This window comes from Propithecus coquereli, unplaced genomic scaffold, assembly GCF_000956105.1.
Source record: "Propithecus coquereli isolate 6110/MARCELLA unplaced genomic scaffold, Pcoq_1.0 Scaffold81, whole genome shotgun sequence".
NCBI classification, from domain to species: domain Eukaryota; kingdom Metazoa; phylum Chordata; class Mammalia; order Primates; family Indriidae; genus Propithecus; species Propithecus coquereli.
In genome coordinates this window covers 1,502,920-1,504,973 of record NW_012154285.1, presented here as the reverse complement: position 1 = coordinate 1,504,973, position 2,054 = coordinate 1,502,920, and positions in this window count along the sequence as shown.

The following is a 2,054-nucleotide window of genomic DNA, read 5'->3' as shown; positions in this document are numbered from 1 at the left end:
TTTGCTCTGTGGAGATGAGCTGGCTTTCAGTACACCACTCTTACCATCCTTTTGTCCTGCTGCCATATTCTGAAATATGGGGAGGCTTAGGTATAAAAATGCCTGTGAAATCTTTTATTACCCCCATTAATTTGAAAAAAAAAGGCATGCAATTATCTTTGATTATGTGTAAATTATCCCTGCTCCTGCCTAGTTTTGCATTGTCCCAATAAAAGAAAGTTAGACATTGCATACTAATTATACTTTAACAAGCGCAAATTAGCTGGGGCACAAAAACATGCTTTTCTATTGGATTAATAGGTGATTGGCGAACTCAGCTAATGACTTTGAATAAACACTTCTCACAGTGAATGGTGACTAATGAATAGCAAGTCGTGTAATAAACATCCCTGGCTTTGTGATTGGAAAAGCCACTAACCTTAGTAGTTCCCATTTCAGATTCTGGAAGTAGCGAACTTCTATTTTCTGAAGCCAAATTATCTCAGCTCAAAGCTCAGACACGCTATTTAAGAGCTATGGAACTGTTACTATCTATGTGCCTTGGCCTAAGCATTTATAGGACATAAAGTAACCAATATATAAGGGTCAGCTTGATTGTCATACATACAATGTATCAGTAAGGGTCCTGCAAGCAACTATGTGTCACATCCAAATGGGGAATCAGGGAAATTTTAATATGCAGATTCCTTAAATGGATGTTGGCAGGATCAAAGGAGGAAACAAGATAAAGTAAAACACCCAAGAACTAGCCAAACTGGGAAGCAGTTACTATGCCAAACCTGAAAAGGCAAGAGGAAGAAGCTCTAAGGTGACCTCCATCAGGGGCCGTGGCCTTGGTAGAAGAAGGCAGACACCTACAGCCCATGCCTGGCAGGGAAGAAGCAAGAATAACAAAATATTTTGATTTCTCCTGCTCCTGAGCGTCAAAATCCTGTTCTTGTCTCCCATTGGCCGAACACAGCTAGAAGCCGGCAAGCAAGAAAGCTCAGGCGCTAGGATGCAAAGAGGTTAGCTTCCCCTATGTGCTGCAAAGACAGTGCAGTCTGGGGAAGGGCGGAGAGCAGATCAGGGAAGTAAACAGAAGACACCTAGCAGAGAGGACAGTTACCGGAAGTTCAGCTGCACATGGCATATGATCAGTATGAATATACAGTCAGTAAATGAAACAAATGTTGCAGTATAGCCTCATTACTCATTGCTAAGAATCAACCAGTGCATGCTTATCTCCAGTCTGTCACAGTGACTCTTACCTTTTTGGTTTGGCTTTGGACCAGAGCCAGAAATGATACTCTTTATTTTGAAAGTGAACAAAAGTAGTAAACTCACAAAAATTTCCAAGTTCTCCATGCCTGCTGTTGACTTGCCAATGTGAACGTGCAGTGTTACCAAAAGAAATGGCCTGAAAGAACAGAATCAAGCTCCTTAGATGCTGAATCAAACTACTGATGGATCTGACTTTAGCCCAGAATTGCAGAAACTTCAATATAGAGAAGGAGGTGTAAATATTGTTGTTTTTTTTTTTTCCCCACAGTAACCATGTCCGGGCTTACTACAAAGACAACTATATAGAAACAAAATATTGATTTTCCTTTATGACCAATTGATAAAAATAACCCCCAGCTACATAATTATATGTTTTCTTCTGCCTTGGAATTTCTGGTTTATTGACTGAAGTGCATAGATACAATATACATCTAAGGTAGGATAGATAAGGTGTCATTTTCAACTTCCTGCATAAAATTAATATGCCATCCTACTGGGACTTTCTACCACACTTGAGTAGCTCTTAGGATATTTGTGGCACATTTGCTTGTAAAACATGCTACACAAAATTAAAGTCAGGGTTGTAGAAAGTTTCCCAGTACAGGTACCAGGGGAACAATTACGCTTGTCAATCTCAGATCATTTGAATCAATATCGGAATTTTATAACATGTGACAGCATCTGTGACCCATAAAAGCCTGCCTCAGTCTTCAAGATTTAACCAAATAATTCATGTGAATAGTTTGAAACAAAATAAGCACCCAACAGACTAAATCACTTTTATTTTAGTC